This window comes from Alligator mississippiensis, chromosome 1, assembly GCF_030867095.1.
Source record: "Alligator mississippiensis isolate rAllMis1 chromosome 1, rAllMis1, whole genome shotgun sequence".
NCBI classification, from domain to species: Eukaryota; Metazoa; Chordata; order Crocodylia; family Alligatoridae; genus Alligator; species Alligator mississippiensis.
The window spans coordinates 165,949,110-165,970,566 of NC_081824.1; the positions used below are offsets into that span (position 1 = coordinate 165,949,110).

At 46.8% G+C, this 21,457-nt stretch overlaps 1 long non-coding RNA gene across 1 annotated transcript; it reads right to left on the reverse strand.

Moving 5' to 3' along the window:
- On the reverse strand, positions 1–10,105 carry LOC132244608 (uncharacterized). Its single transcript, XR_009456216.1, has 3 exons — positions 10,001–10,105; positions 7,056–7,166; positions 1–534 (listed from the first exon to the last, which is right to left on the reverse strand). It is a non-coding gene; the product is annotated as an uncharacterized LOC132244608 (long non-coding RNA).
- Between the last annotated feature and the right edge of the window lie 11,352 nt (positions 10,106–21,457).

Sequence of the window (21,457 nt, forward strand, 5' to 3'; positions counted from 1 at the left end):
CCTCCCCTCAGCACACAGAGAGGTGCAACACCATTCAGAACTTTTTTCAGCAGCCCATATCCCTGCAGATGGGTGGGCACAGGCCTGTCACATGCTGAGGAAGGTGTCGATGCCAACAGCAATGCCCTCCTTGGTGCAGGGGGCAGGGATGTGTAGCATGGTGACAAACAGCCCTCCAGGTGGTAGCGGAGGTTGCAGGACAGCCTATGATTGCCCCAACGCCACTGTAGCTCAAGGTCCCAAACCAGGAGACCAGGTGTGCCTGGTGCACCAGAAGGATCATCATTAGCAGGACATACTGACTCAGGCACCCCTCCATCTGCACAAACAGCTCATCATGCGCCACCCAAGGAACACACAGCAGGGGCAAGCTTGGGGCACAGCAGCAGTGCAGGAAGGGGAAGGGTGGCTCTGGGGTGCCTCCCCAGAGAGGCCCCTGTGGAGGGCAGAGGCACAACCACAGTTGTCTGGGAGCCCTGCATGCACTGAGCCCAGGGGATGTGGGATGGGTCGCAGCACATCAGAGCAGTTGACCTGCAGAGAGAGAGGCAGGGAGTGAGGTCTGGAGCCACGGTAACAGATACTGCCAGCAGCCTGGTCAGGCTCACCCTGAGAAGGGGCTGGGGGAGGCAGGCTGCCTGGGGCCGGCACCCAGCAGCCCACTGGCCCTAGGGGAACAAGGTGGGATAGGGGTCTTATCCAGTGGCTGCCAGGGCCCAAGCAAGCCAGGCCTACCTGGCTGACTTACTATGGTCCCTGGGCACCTGTGCATGGTGAAACCCTGATCTGAGGCCAGGCAGCACATCGCCCCTGATGCAGAGCATCTTATCTCTAAAATGTTGCAAACACTCACAAAAAGCTTCTGTCTCTTGCCTCTGCAGGGCCAACATCTGGATGCAGGAGAGAGCCCACCAGTCTCTGCAGGAAGGCCACCTCAGGGCCACTGCGACCCACTGCTGGAGAGGTCTGGGATGCACTGGCTGCACCAGCGGTGCACCAGGGACTGTACCCTGCTGCTTCAGCAGCTGATGGTGGAGGAAGCACAGGAGCAGGCCTGGTGGGTGGAGGATATTGCCAGGGTGGAGGCATGAGACCTGGTGCAGCAGAAACACTGGGCCCGCATGAAGGCCCTGGAGCAGAAGCACCTGGAATAGCTTCAGCAGCAGAGGGACACTGACTGCCAGGCCTTGGAAACCCCCCCCGGCCCTGGCACCCATATACATATCCCCTGCTGCCTGGTCCCTGCCTATGGCCATGCAGGGCCCCTGGGTCCCATGCGCTGCCCTACAGCAGGCCCCCACCTTGCCCTGGGAGGCGGTCCTAAGGCACTTCCATCCTGCCAGACCCCTAGCTCAGGCTTCACCCTGGACTTCCCGCCACCTACCTGGGCCTGGCCCCACCACTCTCTCCCACACAATGCAGCCGAAGACCCGGACCCACATGAGGCCCCCCACATGCTGTTGTCACCATTGCCCCTGGACCTGCAGGGGAACATCCAGGGTCTGGGGTGCTGGGCACCTGCCCTGTGGTTCTGCCCCCTAGGCCTGGAAGTGTAGGCCGCCCATGAACCCCCTCCACTCTGGTCTTGAACAGTGAAAATATTGTAAATAGTTTTTAATATGTATATAGTTTGCCTCATGTATATAGTTCATCTCTTGTAAGTGGGTTTTTTATTATTGGTGGGTGGGGAAGGTAGTGGAGGGGCACTGCTTGTTAAGGGGGGAAGGATGGGAGTGTGGGTTGTGAGGGCAATCCTTTTTTTTTGTTTGTTTCACCCATGTGCTGAGGGTGGGCAGAGGGTAGGGGGGGTGTGGGTAGCAGGGCAAGTGGGCTGGAGCAGGGAGTGCAGGAGGAGGGAGTTGGGCAGGGCCTCCTGCAGCATGTGCCCTGGCCCCTGCTGATGGGTGCACAGCTCTCTTGGGGTCTGTGTAGGATGGGAGGGGGGCTGCTGGGGCCAGCAGGACCAGCACCATGGCAGCAGGGGGCACTGGTCATCACTGGCAGGATCTGGGCTGGAGCAGTGGGGCACTGGGTGCTACTGGCAGGGGCAGAGGCAGGGGTAAACCAGTTTGAGATGCTGTAAGAGGCACACTGAGAATGAAATAATGTTCCCCATGCTGCACATTTGCAGCTCAGGCTCAGTATTTGATACCTGGATTTCCAGGTATCAAATAAAAACACTGCAGAGAAAAGCAGTGCAGAGCACAGTTCTCCACCATGCCCAGAGACAAGCAGGGGCTCGGGCCTCCACATGGGGCCTGTAGAGGCAGGACCTGGCCTGACATAAAATGTGGTCCCTGCAAGCAGTGCTGGCCTTCAGGTGACAGCCCGAACAGCTGCAGGGCTGCCTGAAGCTGCACAGCCCTGTGCAGCCCTGCACTGAGCCAGGTCAGTCCCACAACAGGTGGCACAAGTGGGGCCGGCTCTGAGGTGATCAAAGCCATGCCACACCACTGGGGGCTCTGGCCTCAGTGGGCCCTGAGCACCCCATGGCTGCTATTGCTGCAGGGGTAAGCTGTGGGCCTTGCAGTGGGGGAGGGGGCCTGCGGGGGAGCTGAGACCCTGTGGGGGTGCATGTGTGCCATGCAGGGGGGGATGTGTACCCTGTGGGGGGAAGCTGTGGCCCTGTAGTGGGGAATCCGTGGGCCCTGCAGGGGGGGCAGTCCGTGTGCTGTGCAGGGGGGCTGCACCCTGTGGGGGGCAGGGGACCCACCCATCCTGAGCAGCCCCCCCTACACAGCTCCCCACACCCACAGGCCCCCCACAATCCACCTACAACACCCACATCCCCAAGCCACCCTACAAACCTCTCACCCACATACCTAGCCACAAACCCCCACACAAGCCCCTTCCCCTCCCAAACCTCACCTCCACAAACCCTATACCCACCTGCAAATTCTCCCCCCACATTGTTTTACACTTGCAAATATATCAATAAAACATTGCCCTCTCTATATATAGTGGTGCTTAATTTTAATAGTGGAAGAACACTATTTGGGGTATTTTTATAAGAGAATTTGGGTTTCTTACCAGAGAATTTGCAATTCATAAACAGGGAACACCAGGATCTCTACTAGTGAGACAAGTGGTGTGACCCATGCAGAGGAGCCTGCCCAGGGCCAGCACTGGGGACCCAGCTGGAGGACAGACCAGGTGGCTGACCACTTGGCCATTTGGGGCCAAAAGGACCTGCTATGACAGTTCAAATTGGGCCACTGCAAGAAGCACCTCTTTTGGGCAATAGCTGCCCAGATGGCAGAATGGAGGCACCCCATCCAGGTCTGGCAGGGGAGCAGCCTTGGGGCCGCAGGTCCAAGGGGGCAGATGCTGTCGCAAGTGGCAGCAGGTCACAACCAGGTAGCAGCCCCCATTGCAAGACTGCTGCAGTGGGTAGAGGGTGCATGGGCCACTCCAGGTTCGGGCTGCTTCAGCAGTTCAGCTGGCACCAGGGGTAGTGTCCCCAGATACTAAGTGGCACAAGCTCTGGCCCCAGATCCAGGAGTAGCTAGGCAAGGTTATTTTGCCCCAAGTGGCACAACTTGCCCCACACCAAAGTGCATGTCTGGGCATGTGCACTGAGGCACAAATCCCTGGCTCAAATTTGTGTTACTCCTGTTTGAGCTGCTGCAAGCACATGTGCCTACGTGTGTGGACATGCCCCAAGAGTCCAGATTGCTTGCCATTTTCAAAGCAGAAATTTCAATTAAAAAATTGGACAAATTTCCAAGAAGCAGAATTGGATGAAATAAAAAATATTTTAAAATATATATTAATGGTGTAAGTAATTTCCTAAGACATTGTGGTATGTAATCAGTTAATGTATGTTGATTCATAGTTGGAAAAAAAAAGTGTCAAATTTGGAAAAAACTCCACAAACTTTCCCACAGGTTTCCTAAGGCCTTGTCTGTGATAAATTTCATATTTAGGTCAGTACTGAAGAATATAGTAGCTTTTACATGATTTTAAGAATTTCATGTGTGTCAGTATTTTTTCTCTTTAATCTACCTGTGACAGGTGCTATTAGTGTGCAACATTGGAGGCCCTAGGCAATTTTCTTGGCAAATCGCTTTCTTTGGCAGCTTCCTAACTTTTCTGTGCACGTCAGGGAAACCAGGTGCTTGTTAGACACATAACATCATAAACTCCCTGTCCCACATAAATCACGGTTTTTATGGTTCTTCATTACGCTGTACTGGAAACACCAATAAGTTAAGTTCTAATGTAAGACTGTCTCATAGGCCAGTGCATACTGCAATGGTATTTGGCTCATTTTGCTGGTCAGTAAAACAGTTGGATAGTGATTAAATAGTTCTTGCACATTTTAGCATCTTAAATGGAAGCTACCTACTGGAGTACATCCATCATAAATCACATTTGCATGCCACCTGAGAGATCTCTGGCTGATCTATGGATTTTAGAATACCCATGAAAAGTACTTTATGAGCCTGTCATATCCCAATCCTGTCATTTTGTTACTCACTTCAATCAGCTATCTTGATGTATTGATGGTTTCAGAGGGAAGCTGTCTCTAATACTATTCTAGCAATATATGAATTAACCCTTAAGAACCATCAGGCAGATTAATTATTTAGGAATACCTGTAGGCTACATATAACATCCAAGTGGTCAATTTCTCATAGATTCTCTAAGATGTTGCTTGTTCACAGACTTAATGGTCTGAATGGCACTTTTCACTTGCACCAGTGTAAATTTGCAGTTGCTTAAATAAAGTCAGTGCAGTTACTAAAGATTTACATTAACGCCACTGAAAGTAATGTTAATCCCATGTGTCTATGACAGTGATTCTTAACTAGGGTGCCAAGGCACCCTGGGATGCTTTGAGATCCTTTTCATGATGTTGTGTAGTATTTTCACTGTTGGTATGCAAACACCTACACCTGATTCACAAGACAAACCCATGGGCTAGGTACAAATATTTGGGGATGTTAAGGGGAGGTTAGATCATGTTACAAATAGCAACCTGATCTAAGGTGAATCAGGATGGGGGGGGATAATGGGGAGATTGTCAGGATGGCAGCAAGCAAGCTGGGGGGACCAGGGGCCTGTGGGGGGGGGGGGATCAGGTATAGGCACAATCCATTGAGGGGTGGGGAGTAGGTACAATCTGTGGGGGGATGGGGGAGCAGGCATGATCTGGAGGATTGATGGGGCAGCAGGCAATCTGCAGGGGATAGAAGGGTCAGATGCAATCCACGGGGGCAATACAAGGGACAGATGTGATCCACAGGGAACTGGAGGGTGATCAAGGGTCCACAGGAGGGATAGGGAGCCAGGTGGGATCCACAGGGGGAGTGGGAGGGGCAGGTGGGATCCATAGAAGTTGCTGTCATTCAGGAGGATTTGATGGGATATGGGAGGCTCATGTTGTCTGTGGAGGGGCTTGGGGGAGATCAAGGACTATTTTTAGCCCTTCAACTCCACCCCCCCTCCCCCAGTGAATGTATAGCCCCAGCCCTCCTGCCCCTTCCCCCACTGGGACTTACTTGCTCAGCTCCTGGCAGTGGTGAAAGCTGATATGGCAATGGCACCCAGAGTGGCCTGAGGGTTGGGATGTGGTGGCTGACTGGTTTACCAGGGAGGGCTGGAGTGAGGGGTGGGGGCTAGTCTGGTGTCAGAGGCAAGGATAGAAAAAGTGCAGCCCTGGGGCTTGGGATGGTGACTGGGCTTTCCCAGTCCTGGGGTTGCACATGTAACTGTACAGAAGTTCCATGCCCCGGTCTAAGCTAGATCAATTAAGTTTGAGTGTACGTTGATCCAGGTCTATCTTATACTGGGTTCAGCCATTTTTAGACCAGTCTGTGTGCATGGAACTGCTGTGCTCTTAGACTGGATTTCTTATCCGGGTCTAAGTGTAATATCTGCAATGGGAGCAAGCTAAGTTAGATTGGGTGGCCATTTTGAACCTGATCTAACCTCCCCTAGACCCTGCAAATGTCTGTACCTAGCCATGGATTTAAAATAAGAATGAATAATGTCAAAAACATTTTGACCTGCTATGGTTTTTCAGTTCTTTGCAACAGAAGAGTTGCTCTATTATTTTTCTTTAGTAAAGAAAAGAGTGAAAATGAAGAGCTCTCATTTTCCCAGTGGTACCTTGAGGCTAAGAAGAGGTGTCTCAAGTTTAAAAAAGTTGAAAACCACTGGTCTATAGTATGTGCATTTCAGGGTCAGATTCTGTCCCTCTTAGTGTGTGTTGGACCTCTCTCAGACAAGTAGCCCTAAGAAGGTCTTTTTGCATCGTGTCTGAAAACAGCAGATGAACTCTGTTTTCATAATGCCAGAATATTTTCAGAGTAAGGTCCTGTTCATCATGAGTAAGGGCAGCAACATTTATATGAATTGGCAACCACATTCATTGTTTTAAAAGACCATCAATTTTTATGACATTGTACTTGCTGTCCTGCACTGTACTGGGGAAAGGTAGGCAAGGTTGTTTGAGTATATGCGATATCTTTTTTTAGACCGAGTAGTTGGAAAAAATAACGAGACTGAGAAGGATGTGTTTGGGCAGTTGACACCCTACTCACGGCAGATACCTCCATTGTCTGGACACTGAGATGTTTATAGTAGGACAAGAGAAGCAGGTAGACAGCAGGAAGCAAGACTTAGAATTAAGATCAACGTGAAATCTTTCCTTACACTCCCTGTAGGATTAATGTCTAGGCTATTACAACTAGGGCAGTTGGATTCCCTTCATTGGAAATTAAGGGGCCACATGCCTTCAGAATCTGGCTTCCAGGGAGGATTTACCTGTAATCCATTCTGCTTCCTTACTGCCCTGTTGTCTGAAAGTAATTGGCTGAGGAATTAAGGGCACAGCCAGAAATACAGTGAAAATAATTCAATAGGATGTAGAAAAAATCTTGTAAAACCATTTGTACTGAAATTCTCCCACTCAGTATCTGAGAGGTACATCCTCTGAGGTGTTTCAACAAAGCCCCACAGCACTTCAACACCCCTATGCTCAGTTACTGTTAAACATTTAGACTATCATATCAGGCTGAAGATATCTTTGCCTTGTAATAAATCCTTACATTCTGAAACACTTTGTACCAACTTCTTTGGAGTCACAGTAATAATCCCTCCTAGACTTTTCTGTAGAAATTCAGAAAGTTCAGCAACATTATGGCCTGAAGCACCATCAGCTGAAATAAAAAGAGAATAAAACACACTCACAGACTCAGAGACAAAAACATTTCAAATTTAGGTGCCATGCATCAAATACTTCAAAGGTATATCACTAAACTTGGAAATAGCACTTTAGTGTTTGGACTTTCAGTTAAAAGGGATTTCCCAGGGAATCTAAAGAAGTTCTATATTGAAGGATAATCGCTAGAAATTAGATCTATTTAAATCCTGTGCTATCATTATTACGATTGCTATTAATAATCATTACAATCAATAACTAAGTTTAATAATTAATAAATAACACTGACAGCATTATTTAATATAATTAATAATTATATAATTTAATGTAATGAAACAATGTATATATCAATATCATTATATAAAATTACATTAATTCATATATAATTAACATGCTGCATATTAACATGTTATCGTTGATGTTATAATATGAAATTAATGAATTATGTTAAATTGATGTTAGTATTAGTAGTAATGAACTGACAATGACTCAATTGTATCAATACTGCCTCTGTCAGCATAGGGCTAAATCTACTGAGGTACTTAAGCTGTGTCTACATGTGACAAAACAGTGCTATGCTGTCTGGGACTGGAAACGATATAATTACACTCATTGTATGGACAAGACATTCATCTGCCTAGGCTACTATCTGCTGTTTCTCAGCAGGACTAATTGCTTGAGCTGAAACACTATGCTAATATAGCTATACTACTTCCAGTACCTGAGTTAGCTTATTCCCTCACCCATCAGGATGTAAAGTTATTCTTATTCTTTCCTTTGTCCAATGAACATTTAAGAATTTTATACAAGTCAGATCAGTCTCCCAGGGGTTGGGAGTTCAGGTCTATGATCCAGTATATCCAGAGGGTTTCTAACATCCCAATAAGCATTCCAATCTGCATCCAGCTGGAGGGTCTGATGGCAACAAGGTGAGGTTACTTGTGGCAGAGTAGCTCCTACAAATATGACAATGTTGCAACCTCCACAGTACAGTGAGCATAGGATACCTCCAAACCCTAGTCCCCACTGCCTTGTGGGTACTCCTGGGTTGGAGGAAGGCTAGGGGACATTACCCTGGCAGAAACATGTTCTCACTTAGGTGTTAGGCAGTCAGCAGCAGTTCTTATCTGTTACTGTTTGGCAGAAGCTACAGCCATGGAGGCACTGAACATCTGGACTTGGTCTGGCCTTTGGATTCTGCCTCAGTGGTCTAAAGCAGGGAATCTTGGTCAGCTTCCACTCCTCCATACTCTTGCCTAGGCATATGCAAAGGTCTTGGAGTAACGGTCACAGGACTCTTTACAAGCAGATTCATCAGGCATCTGATGATCTCTTATGTGTACATCATGATCCAGAGGGGGGATGGTTGCCTACTAAATGTGTATTACAAAAAAAAGGTGGGGGCTGAACTGGCTTTGATTGAGGACTAGGTTTAGAATCAAGATCTGCTGCCTACCTACAGGATAGTGCTTATGGCTGTGAATTGTAATTAGAGGAAAGCACCTCTCTGAACCTAATTTTCTAGAGGGCAGAGGGAGTGTGGGGAGGAGAGGGGAAGGGAAGGAGGCTTAGCTCCCACTGCTTTCCTTTCCAGGCAGGGGCAACACGTAGGGTATGCACAGGGGTGCATGTGCACCCCCTGACTGGCCATGCTCCCTGTTTAGCCAGCGGGCAGGGAGGCAGGTGGAAGCACCAGTGCCCCCACCTGCACTTGCTGGCCAGGAAGCAAGGCCATGTCACTCCGAGAAGTGCCCATGGGAGTCCTGGAAGTGGCACAGCTGCTTTTACGGTGAGTGAGATTGGCCTCCAGGGGGACCCAGGCACCAGACACCCACATTTCCAGGTAACTTTTGTGGCTTACCAGTATGCACTCCGGCATGAATGCCACATGCCTCCAGAGGCTGCGGGGGGACACAGCAAGCTCTGCAGCACTGTGCTCCATGGCAAGCTCCGTGGTGAGATGCCACAGCAGCTGCCAGTGGTGATTTTGGATTGCCCACAGACGCCGCTGGTGATGTCAGTGGCAAGTGGGGGGGGGGGGTGGCAAGCGGTGACCACCTGCAGGCACTGCCATCAGTGTCAGTGGCGCCTTTTCTCAGGGGTTGGACTGCCACGCTCAGGGAGTGCACATGCATCCCCTACACATCTCCAATGCACTCTGGCTTTGATGAATCCCATTCTCAGGTTCCCGAGTATTGCTATGCATTTTATGGGAGTCTGGGTTACTAATGCAGGGAACTTAAAAGTTCAGCATTGCAAGGCTGAGTCATTGTCACCTTTATGGATTTATGCCATAGTTACTAAAAACTCCAGGAAATGCCACTGTAACAGGAGGGATGGCAGGGTCGCCGTGCTGGCCCCTGTCGCCTCCTCTACTGTGCCAAGCTTCAGACTTGCACCCTCTTAATCTCGCCCGCCACGACTTTGATGATATCTGTGTTTTTATAGGGAGGCTACCTCTCTTTCACTTGACCACAGTTCTCCTGCTCCGGGTGTTCTGTATCTCTAACCCTTATGGGCCTTCTCTGTATGCCGCCCTTCTCACTAGGGCGGTCTCTGTACTGCTGCCCCTCTCACTGGGGCTCTCCACACCCACACTGGGGCTTCTCCATAATGCTGCCTCCACACCAGGCTCTTTCCTGCAGTGCTACCCCCACACCAGGCTCTCCTCTGGAGCTGGGGTCCTCACTCTACCGTGAGTCCCCTATGAGGCCTCCTCCATCCCCTTATAGCCTCACCCAAACCACCAGTGTAAACAAACTGCAACATAAACACAAGCCCCTGGGCTACAAAGCAAACATAAGCCTCCAATTAAACTGTACTCAGGCCTACCAGGGTTCTCTGTCACCTAGTGGTGACCAGCTCTGCTTCTCTTTTCTTTTCTTTCTGGCAGGGCAGTTCCTTCTGCCTTGGCTGCTAGTAGGGGACCCCCTAGCCTCAGCTCCTGGCCTTTATAAAAGCCAGGCCTTGCCCCTTACAGCCAGCTGACTGCTGGCAGGTGTGGGTCGTTTGCCGCCTCCGGTTGCCCTGGCAACCCACAGCTGTGCTCCTTATTCCCTGCTAGGGCTCTTTCTCTAGCAGTTTCCACCCTCTAGGAGCAGGGCACCTCAGTGCTCTGCGACAGCCACCATTGATGCCCACATCATTTTCAACTCTTACATGTTTCCTCCCAAACATTCTAATATCCAAATGTACTCAGATCTCCCTGCCCCTCATTGGTAGTTTTACTTTTCCTCTCCTTTTTATCAAATTGCCTCATTGCTGCATCCCTTACTCCTCTCATTTCCCAGGTCTTTTTGTAAACTTACCAATTAAGCATTATAGTCTTGGTGTCATTGGTAAATGGATCACCACTGAAGCACTCAAGGAGAGAGATAAAACAAGATAACTGCATTGAAAGCACCAGAAGGAGACTTGTGTTCCCTCAAAAGAATACAATTTGGGAACTATGAAACACACCAGGAGAACTTGCCAGAGTTCTAGGTTACAGTGAATATGACCGCAGGAAGAACAGAGGAATGAAAAGTACATTCTCTCACAGGGACAATCTGAAGACCAGAAAAAACAAAAGCAGTAATGGTAAACCAGGGAGAACAGTATACATAGGTATGTGGCTTTATCTCTCTGTTGCATACAAGTACTGGTAAATTATCATATAGCTTAGATGGAAATTGTTCCTGAAATTGTAACATCTCTGATTCCAAAAAAGGCTTTGTAGCAAGTTTCCTTGAGGTGCTTTTGACTCTAACAGTGTATAATAAAAGACAGAGGGACCATGAAGTTGTTAGGAAAAGCTGAGGTTCAAAAAGAATTCCAAGGCCAAAATATACTCTGTACTACACTGTAAGCAAGAAGAGAAGGGCAATACCTGCTTAAAGTATTTAACAGTCAAGTGGTCTCAGATAAATAAGTACCTAGTGTCCTGGAACAGTGTATGTGAAAAATATTGTCAAATTGCCTCTGGACTGTGTAAAAGATCTCTGGGTTGAATTCTGTGTAGCTACAGATGCCAAAACAACATTTGCAAAGCCAAACTTGTACAACTGGCCCTAGAGAAAATTGATCAAAAAACAGGAACTGGTTAACCAGCGTGTTCTATCACCAGTGGCATTGTTTGGAAATGACATTGCCCATTTTATGTGTTCTGAAACAGATTGGCACTGTATTTGTTACTCTGGTATAAGGGATAGCCCCTCATTACCTGGGACCAATATCCACTTCTAAAATTCTAAATTTTTTTGCACAGCAGGAGATCATTTATAACCTTAAGTTTGTCTCAAGCTGATCAGAGTGGTAAAATGAGAAATAATCTTAAATATACCTGGCTGTTAATACTCAAAAGGGTTTGTTCTGGTATAATTCTGACAGGTGGTCAGCTGTAATAGATTTGGTATTACTGGTGCAAATTGATTGATTAGTTAATGGGATGGAATAATCGTTTTAAGTGCAAATGAAGTATTTCTTTGCACTGAGCTTTGGAATAGCTACAGCACTATGGTACTCTTGGATGCCTATGCATGTGCTTGGGGTTGGGGAGAGGCATGTTTTAATTAGAGCAGTTCCTGGAGAGTTGCTCTAATTAAAACACTGCAGTCTCATGTGAAGCAAGCCGCCACGCAGTGAAAAATGGCTGTGGGACACTTTAAAGCTAATTTGGAGATCTTTAGTTAAAGTGTTCCAGTGGCTATTTCTAAACCTGCAGGGGCTCATACATATGACGCTGCAGTGATGTTGGAGTGTTCTAATAAGAACATGTCAGAACACGTGTATAGGCTTTGTTTCTATGCTCTTACATTGTGTCTAAGCTTCTATATCCCCCCTAGAAAGGCTTTTAGAAGTCTGTAGCACAAGTGGTAAGATTCATGCAATTCCTCGTTATACGTATGTGCAAGCTTTCTGCTATGAAAGTATTTCTATGCTGTGAGAATTACCACAGACAACTCTTGGTATCCTGAAGTCATGAGCTAAATGGATAAGAGTGAATCCAACCCATGTTTTCCCTGGTATCTAGCAAATTCAAGTAATGCAGGTTTTAGTGATTCCATATGGCAAACTTCAAATCTAGGTATCGTATCCAGCTTCCAGTGAAATAAATGACAAACATTACTATTCATTTCATTGGGAGCAGTGTCAGCATGACTGATGGTAAACTTTATTGCTTTGCTGAGGCACTGGTTTGATTCTAAAGTTGAAATCTAAGGATGCCTGTACGTGAGCTCAGAGCCTCCTCTGACGAGCTTAATTAATTGAGTCTGTGTGAGCGTGGCAATTACCACGTTCTTGCCAGCCTCCACATCTCACATATCAGTGTCTCCACTCTTCAAAATGGCAGTGGGGGCACATGAACTAAAGCTTGTTGGATGACCTTTAGTTCAAGTGCCCCCGCTGCCATTTTCAAGCATGCAAAAACTGATACACGAGACACTGTGGCACTTTAATTAGAGAGGCTCTTGGAAGTGGCTTAATTAAAGCGCTGACTCACCCCCTGCATCCCAGCATGTGTAAAGGTGCCTGAAGCAATTAGATTTGCCAATCAAATACCTGTAGTTCACATAGTCAAGCTTATGTATTTCTGAACAAATCAAACCTTAGTCTGTAAGGTTGAGGAGGACCGGATTAGAGTGCTTCTGGAGGGGCTGGGTGTGTTCAAGTCAGCAGGTCCAGATGCTCTCCACCCCAGGGTGTTGAGGGAGCTAGCAGGGGTTATTGTAGGGCCCTTGGCATGGCTTTACAAGCACTCATAGTGCTCGGGCCAGGTGCCAGATGATTGGAAGATAGCCAATGTGGTCCCCATCTTTAAGAAAGGGAGGAGGGAGGACCCAGGCAACTATAGGCCCGTCAATCTTGCCTCAATCCTGGGGAAACTCTTTGAGAAGATCTTCAAAGAGCACATCTGTGATGTGCTGGCATCGGAGATGATGCTCAGGGGCAACCAGCACGGTTTCATTAGGGGCAGGTCATGTCAGACCAACCTGATTGCCTTTTACGATCAGGTCACAAAAGCATTGGATGCAGGTGTCGCCGTGGATGTAGTCTTTCTGGACTTCAGCAAGGCCTTTGACACTGTCGACCACCCCATCCTCATTAAAAAACTAGGCGACTATGGCATCAATGCCTACGCAGTCAGATGGATTGCTAATTGGCTGAAGGGTCGTACTCAGAGGTGGGTGGTGGACGGGTCATATTCGACCTGGGGGGAAGTGGGCAGTGGGGTCCCCCAGGGCTTGGTCCTTGGGCCCGCACTGTTCAATTTCTTTATCAGCGATTTGGACAATGGGGTGAAAAGCAACCTGTTCAAATTTGCTGATGATACCAAAATTTGGGGTGAGGTGGGCACGCTAGTAGGGAGGGAAAGACTGCAGAAAGACCTGGATAGGTTGCAGGGATGGGCTAACAAAAACAGGATGCGTTTCAATACAGACAAGTGCAGGGTGCTGCACTTGGGCAGTAGTAACCGGCAACACACTTATAAGATGGGAAACTCCCTTCTTGAGACCACGGAGGCAGAAAGGGATCTTGGAGTCATCATTGACTCCAAGAGGAACATGGGCCGACAATGCGAGGTCACGGTCGGCAGGGCTAACCGGACCCTATCGTGCATCCGCAGGTACATCTCAAGTAGGACCAAGGAGGTGATCCTCCCCCTCTATGTGACACTGGTCAGGCCACAGCTGGAGTACTGTGTCCAGTTCTGGGCACGCCACTTCAAGAGGGATGTGGACAACATTGAGAGGGTCCAGAGGAGGGCCACCCGCATGATCCGGGGACAGCAGGGCAGACCCTACAACAACAGGTTATGGGACCTGAACCTGTTCAGCCTTCACAAGAGAAGGCTGAGGGGGGACCTGGTGACCATTTATAAACTCACTAGGGGGGACCAGAAGGGTTTGGGGGAGACCTTGTTTCCCCTAGCGCCCCCTGGGATAACAAGGAATAACAGCCACAAGTTGTTGGAGAGTAGGTTTATATTAGACATCCATAGGAACTACTTCACAGTTAGGGTGGCTAGAATCTGGAATTAACTTCCAAGGGAAGTGGTGCTGGCTCCTACCCTGGGGATCTTTAAGAAGCGGCTCGATGCCTCCCTGGCTGGGGTCACTTGAGCCCAGTTTCCCTCCTGCCCAGGCAGGGGGTCGGACTTGAAGATCTACAAAGTCCCTTCTGACCCTACTTCTATGATTCTATGATTCTATGGAGATACCATCTATTCAATCTATAGTCAACATTGGAATGGCATTCAATGGCATTCATTTAATGTAGACAAATGCAGGGTGCTGCACCTTGGGAGAAGGAACCCACAGCATACATGCAGGCTGGGGAGTTCCCCTCTTGAAAGCACAGAGGCGGAAAGGGATCAATAATGACTCCAAGATGAACATGAGCCGCCAATGCCAGACCGCAGCCAGCAAGGCCAGCCATACCTTGTCATGCATCCAAAGGTGCATCTCAAGCCGGTCCAGAGATGTGATACTCCCCCTCTATGCGACATTGGTCAGACCGCAGTTGGAGTACTGTGTCCAGTACTGGGCGCCTCACTTCAAAAGGGATGTGGCCAGCCTGGAGAGGGTTCAGAGGAGGGCCACCCGCTTGGTGAGAGGGCAGCAGGACAGGCCCTACGAGGAGAGACTGAGGGACCTGAACCTGTTTAGCCTCGGCAAGAGGAGGCTGAGGGGGGACCTGGTGGCTGCCTACAAGCTCATCAGGGGAGATCATCAGCAAATAGGAAGAGCCCTTTTCTCCCCAGCACCACCTGAGGTGATGAGGAACAATGGTAATAAGCTGATGGAGAATAGGTTTAGGTTAGAGATCAGAAGGCAATACTTTACAGTTAGGGTGGCCAAAATCTGGAACCAACTTCCTAGGGAAGTGGTCCTCACCCCTACCTTGGGCAAATTCAAAAAGAGGTTAGATGATCACCTGTCTGGGGTCTTGTGAACCCAGCATTCATTCCTGCCTGTGGCAGGGGGTCAGGCTAGATGATCTGTTCAGGTCCCTCCTGACCCTAGCTACTATGAAATTATTATGAAGGATAACTCTTTTCTGAATCTAGGGAGCATTGACTTACTAATTTTAACACTAGGGTATTTTCAGGTCAGCTTTGTCTTGGACAGTATTTCTCAGAGTATGAACCTTATATCTTGAATCATCAGTTTATTAATTATTATTAATCATGTAAATGTAAAAACATCAGTTCGTTGATCAAATTTATCTACAGCAAATATTCTAGTTAGGAACTGAACACACAAATGCAGACTTGTAAGTAATGTTCATAAATAATATTGAGATCAAGTAATTATATTAGAGTGCTACAGATTACCCAAAATTCTTATTTAATTCATTTATAATCATCAGTTAGCTATTCCTTAGTTCATCAAATCTATTTATCATATTTCCAGTAATTCTTCAAGATGTAAGAATGCAATTGTCTTAAGGAGTATGGTCCCTGCTATTTAATCTATTGGATGTTAAAGGGACCGGTATATCTTATCAAAAGAATTTGCTTAAAGCTATATTTTGAGGTTTTCTTAGCTATTATTTTTATTCGGGCTTACAAAGAGAAGCATGCATTTAGCAGGAATTAAAAAGAAACTCTGTATTTATTATAAAATCAAGTGTAGTTATTTGAGGTCAAATTTTTAAAAAGTGTGAACTCAACAAACTAACTTGTAGCTACCTATATTAAAGAGCATAAATAGCAATAACATCTCTGAAATGAAAGCTCAATTCTCCTTCTCCTTACTCCTGATACTAGGGGAAGAGGGAAGCATTTTCCACAAGCTGGTCCAAGTGTTAATTGGCATTTCTGACTGGTGTTTCTTTCATGGGTTCAGCAACACTAACATCCCACATAATGACCTCAATGTTATACCATATTTTATTGCAGACAACACACCCCAACGTATAATACAAACCTTATTTTTCAAAAGCAGAATGTAGTCAAAAAATCTTTTAAGAGTTGTGGAGGCATACAGCAGGGACAAAGCCTTATCTTCAGTGGACTCACCCTCCTTTTCTTGCTTAGGCTGGGAAACTAGAACAGAAAGACCAGAAGCAGCAAGCAGACAGCAATATTGCCCTGAGAAAGATTAACTTGATTAGTGGAACATCAAGACCATTACAAAGAAGAGAAAGTCATTAACACCTGTGGAGAAGAGAACAATGAGCCATTAAGTCAATTGATTCCCTTGGTTCCTCAATAGTTATACTAAAGCTACTGCACTGTGGAGCAGGAATCAAAGCAAGATGCTTCTATACCCAGTTTGGGAGGATTGAGGTGGACCAAGGTATATGCTGTATGCATGAACATATGGTATATCTTAATTCTAAGACGCATAGAAGACTCCACACTTTGATTTCTATTGACTGTTTGCAAATTGTTCCCAACTTCCATCTTTCCTATGATCACCTCTTACCAAAACTGGTCAACTGCAGCCTCAGCTTCACGACAATCCACTGGCTTGGGAATTGGCTCTGTGGTCAGACCCTAAGGGGTGGTGGTTGATGGAAGTCAATCGTTGTGGTGCACTGTGACCAGTCAGGTCCCTCAAGGCTCTGTCCTTGGGCCTATACTATTCAACATCTTCATTAATGATGTGGACATTGGTGTCAGAAACAGACTGGCCAAGTTTGCTGACAACACCAAACTGTGGGGTAAAGTGTCCACACCTGAGGACAGGACGGCGATCCAGGCTGACCTTGAGAGGCTCAGCAAATGGGCAGAAGAGAACCTGATTGTGTTTAACACTGAAAAATGCAAGGTTCTCCACCTTGGGAAGAAAAACCCGCAGCATGTTTATAGGTTCGGCAGTGCTACACTGGCTAGCACTATGGACGTAAGGGACTTGGGGGTCATGATTGACCACAAGATGAACATGAGCCATCAATGTGATGCTGCAGCTAGTAAATCAAGCAAAACACTGGTTTGCATCCATAGATACTTCTCAAGCAAATCCCAGGAAGTCATTCTCCCGTTGTACTCGGCCTTGGTGAGGCTGCAGCTGGAGTACTGCATCCAGTTTTGGGCTCCACAATTCAAAAAAGACCGTTTCAGGCTGGACATAAGGAAGAACTTATTTTCTGTCCAAGCCCCCAAGGTTTGGAATAGACTGCCTCCAGAGGTGGTTCAAGCACCTACTTTGAACACCTTCAGGAGACATTTGGATGTTTATCTTGCTGGGATCCTATGACCCCTGCTGATTTCCTGCCCTTGGGGCAGGGGCTGGACTTGAAGATGTTCCAAGGTCCCTTCCAGCCCTAATGTCTATGAAATCTATGAAATTTATTCTTAAATCTCCCTGCTACCATATTTACCCAAATCCAGGACAACTTCAAATTTAAGATTTTCCCTCAATAATTAGATTCTATATATAAGGGCTGTGAGAAGCTTTGGGTGCTGATTTGACTTGGAGGAGTTTTGGCCTGATTCAGCGAATCAGGAGACCAATAAAAGGGTCCAAATTAATTCGGAAAAGATTCGGAGAATTTCAGAGATTTGGGCAGTCCCCGCTCACTGCTGCAGAGAGCTGGACCTGGAATCTGCGCTGATAAGTAGGGGGTGGGGGAGGGGGGGACCATGGGGGGACCCCGCCAGGCCCCATCTCCTGCCTGCTCCCCCAACCTTTCTGAGCACCCCTTGACCCCCACCCGCTCTCCCAGCCCCCCCCCCATGGTTGCCCCACCCAGCACCAGCTCCTGGCTCTTTAAAAAAAAAAAACTCACTCACTTGTTGCTGCCAGGTAGGGTGGGCAATCCCTGCTGCCTGCTGCTGCCTACTTCCCCACACTACATGGGGGGCTCTGCCATGAGCCCCCATCCCCCACCTGCTCTTCCAGCCCCATCCCTCCATGTCTGCCCTGCCCGGCCCCAGCTCCCAGTTCTTAAAAAAAAAAAAATAAAAAAAAGCCCCACACTCACTGGATGCTGCAGCAGCCATCAGGGCTTCCGGGGATCTCCAAATCAGATTCAGCCAAATTGATTCGGGACAGTGATTCGAATCACCAAATGGAATCACTGTTCCCCGAATCAGCTGAATGCGAATCCAAAACAAATACTAGCTGTTTCACACAGGCCTACTATATGTGGAAAATTATAAATTTATTATAATTTTCTATTTACAGAAACTAACTATTGGAGCATCATTTTATATTCATCCCCACCCCTGCAGTGGGGAAAGCAGTGGAAGGGGAGCAGGCAGCCTAGCGTCTGCCCTGCCCTACCACTTGTTCCCCCTTCCATATTGCCTTCCCCCTCATACCACTTGTCCCCCTATCGCTTATCCTATCCGGTGGGTCTGGCTCTGGCCCAGGGTACTGAAAAACATGATAGCTCTAGTCCCTTCCAGGCAGTAGCAGCAGGGGCAGTCTTAGACCCAGGCTCAGCCCCAGCCTTGTATCAGAGCTGGAGCCAAAGACACAGCAGCTCCCTGCTGCTGTGCAGTATCCCCTGTACTTCCCCTTCTACCCCCCACCATGCAATCTCCCCTGTGCTTCCTCCTAGCCCCACACTGCCCTTCCCTGTACTACACAGTCTCCCCTGGGTTAGGACTAGAACTGGAGTCTGAGCTACAGCAGCTGCCTGCCCCGTGCTGTACTCAAACCCAAGATCAGGTTTCTTTTTCTCCATCTTTCATTGTTAAGAAAGAGGAAGAGTTCATGTTCAACCAGAATGGTGACTCTTAGATGCTTAGTGGGTTGAATACAATCTTACTATGTTTCAAATGGTGTCTAATTGGTAGCTCTGTGGCAGTCGTAATGAGTCTATATGAGTCAGGTCCAAATTCGTTTTCTGAAGTGCTTCCCTTATTGTGTTTGAGGCTTTTTTATAGGATTTTCCTCTGCTAACTAGAGTTGGAAAGAGCACTCCTCCCTGCCCCGCCCCCCAAAAAAAAGAAAGAAAAGAAACTTAGGTAGCTTAACTTAAAAGGTGGAAATGGACTGATGACCTTTACATGGGGATTCTCAGCTTCACAAAATCTTGGCCCAGAGTTTGAAGTCATCTCAGAGAAGTGCATTAAAGAGCAAGTGAGAGTAGCACTTGCCTAGGTGCTCCTATCAGTTTTTAGTTCTGTAGAAAGTGTTTCTACTGTCCTGTGAGAGGGAACTGCATGAAGGGAGTGTGTTGGGGGTCATTCCCTCTGCATTAGCACCTACAGTACTTTGATAGCTGTGTATTTTGAAATAATGAGGATGTTTTCCCCTTCTTCCTGTTCTAAAGTGCTGGCAGTACCTTTTGTTATTAAAATTTTGGTTTTCTTTTCCTCTCTCAGGATGATGGCCATCTTAACACATGAAGGAAAAGCCTGAAGAAATGTATTCATCTGCAACAGAATAGATAACATCAAACCATTGATTTATAATTAAATTATTTTCTTCCTCTGGCCAAGTACAGGAGCCTGAGGCTGGCTGGCTGCCTCGCACTGTGACATGCAAGAACAGGTGCTCCTGCCCTGGGAAAGAGGGGAGGTGGAGTAGCAGGATAGAGGCACTGAGAGGTAATAAAACTCTGGCCTACTCATTTGAATTCGGGTTTTCTTTTCAGCACTCCAGTTGCTATTACAGGAGGGGTTCAAATATGCATATAATGCCAAATCTGGGTGTTGCTTTACAATCTATAAAGGGTCTGACTCGATGCATTTATGTGATGTACAAGGTTAATAGGCCTGAGAAGAAAGCCCGTTAGCCCTTTAAGAAGCAAAGGAGGCTGGGATTACCTGCCAATACATGCTGAGCAAGGACTCTTTTCATCAGTTCAGGCTGGGGACACTAGGAGTAGGACCTAGATAATTTTTTACTAAAGGAGGCTGGGAAAACCTCACTCAAGGCTAGGAGAAACTGCTGGTTTTTTGTGGTGTTAGCCTGCTCTAGTGACTGAATGTAACTTTCTAAAAAGCTGTCACTAGACTGTATTCTTTTCTCTCTGGTGCTCATCACCTCAATGATCTTCCTGTTCCATAATTTTCAAAACTGAGGACCAATAAAGCAAAAACTTTGCTCTGTTACTAGAAGCAGGCCAGTTGAGCAGATTCTGTCATCATTGATCATTGCTACAGACTATATCATTAACTAACTCCGGGATTGGCAGGGGTGCAGCACCCCCAAAATCAAATATATGTTATTTAATATCATCTCTGAGGCAAAATGAAAATGTTGATTTTTCTAATTAACAAGAGCCCTTCCTGAGAAACAATTTCACTTGGATAGAAACAAACATTTCCTCTGCTGTGTTTGATTGTAAAGTCACAGTATTACTCAGTGACACTTTTCTAAACACTGTGCGGTTGAGTATAGGAAACTCACTTCTTAAATAAATGGCTCCACAAAACCTCATTCAAAGTCAGTTAAAGTTTTAATTGTCTTCAATAAGGCCCAGAGCAGGGTTTTTATAGTATGTTTATAGTGTGCACACACATGCACATATGTATCGCTCAGACATGTATATTATGTATGTATATCAAAGAGTTTATCAGGCAAAAAGACTATTGTTCCTTCAAATAAAATGATAAATCATTGTGGTAATACATGTGAGTATGCTTCCATGTCAGTATATGTTTGTGTGTATATGTATATTTGTGTGTCTGTACACATGTACATGTGTACACATGTGTACACACTGACATGGAGGCATACACACATGGATTTCTACAATGATATATCACTTTATTTGAAGGAACAATCATCTTTTATATGCTCTTCCAGTCACTAAAGGCTTTTTCATGTAGCACCAGGGATATAAGGAAATCTGTTCCCTGTGTCTGGTAACAGATTCACTAGCTGTATTAATAGATAGGATTAGCAAATAAGAACAGGTCAGAGGACTCAAAGCTCTTTCTTGTCTCTTCAGATTTCCTTCTTTAGTTTATCAGTCTCAGTGCACAGCTTCCTAGAAGACAGGGAGCAGAAGTTTAAGGCAAAAGCCATTTTCATTTTAGTGGCCATTTGATACTTACTACGGGCGAAACGGGCAAGTTCTGGGTCACAGGCTTGGCTGAAAATGTCTCTCCAGTTTTCTCCACAGGCACCTTGGAGGAACAACAACATCACCTCTCCAAACAGAGAGGCTGCTGTATCAGAACAAGGAGAGACTATTATAGGCTCCTACCTATTGGCTTTAGGTATGTACTATATCTAAGATGCCTGGTGAATTTAAACTCCTTTAAAAGTTTCGTTTAAAGTTTAAAGGGGTTGCCTTTGGAGTTTATTGATAAAGAAGCAAGATAACATAAGCTGCAGCTTTTTTCTTCAGCTGTTTCAACACCAAGGAGTAGCACTGTTTCTTTAGGAATATAATAAA